Raw genomic sequence first — 851 nt, 5'->3', positions numbered from 1 at the left:
GGATGGAGGGAGGAAGAGGAGGAGGGAGGAGGAAGGAGAGAGAGAGGGAGGAAGAGGAGAAGGATGGAGGGAGAGAGGGAGAGGAGGACGAGGGGATGAAGAAGGGACGGGGAGAGATGGAGGAGGAGGAGGAGGAGGAGGGAAAGGTGGAGGAGGATCGAGGGGAGAGGGAGGAGGAGGAAGAAGAGATGGAGGGAGAGGAGGAGGAGGAGGATGGAGGGAGGATGAAGGAGAGAGAGAGGGGAAGAGGAGGAGGAGGAGGATGAAGAAGGGCCAGGGAGAGGAGGAGGAGGATGGAGGGGAGATGGAGGAGGAGGAGAAGGGACGAAGAAGAGGCAGAGAGAGGAGGAGGAGCAGGATGGAGGAGAGAGAGGGAGGAGGAGGAGGATGAAGGAAGGAAAGAGAGGAGGAGGAGGAAGGAGGAAAAGGTGGAGGAAGATCGAGGGGAGAGGGAGGAGGAGGGATGAAGAAAAGACGGGGAGAGGAGGAGGAGGATGGAGAGGAGGAGGATGAAGAAGGGACGGGGAGAGAGGGTGGAGGAGGAGGAGGATGGAGGAGAGAGAGGGAGGAAGGGGAGGGTGAAGAAGGGACGGGGAGAGATGGAGGAGGAGGAGGAGGAGGGAAAGGTGGAGGATCGAGGGGAGAGGAGGAGGAGGATGAAGAAGGGATGGGGGGAGATGGAGGAAGAGGAAAAGGAGGAGGATGAAGAAGGATCGGGGAGAGATGGAGGAGGATGAAGGAGAGAGGGAGGAAGAGGAGGAGGAGGAGGATGAAGGAGAGAGGGAGGAACAGGAGGAGGAGGAGGATGAAGGAAAGAGGGAGGAGGAGGAAGAGGAGGAGGAAGAGGAGGG

Source organism: Corvus brachyrhynchos, unplaced genomic scaffold (genome assembly GCF_000691975.1).
Source record: "Corvus brachyrhynchos isolate BGI_N302 unplaced genomic scaffold, ASM69197v1 scaffold1347, whole genome shotgun sequence".
Lineage (NCBI taxonomy): Eukaryota > Metazoa > Chordata > Aves > Passeriformes > Corvidae > Corvus > Corvus brachyrhynchos.
Note: the sequence above shows the minus strand (reverse complement) of the source record.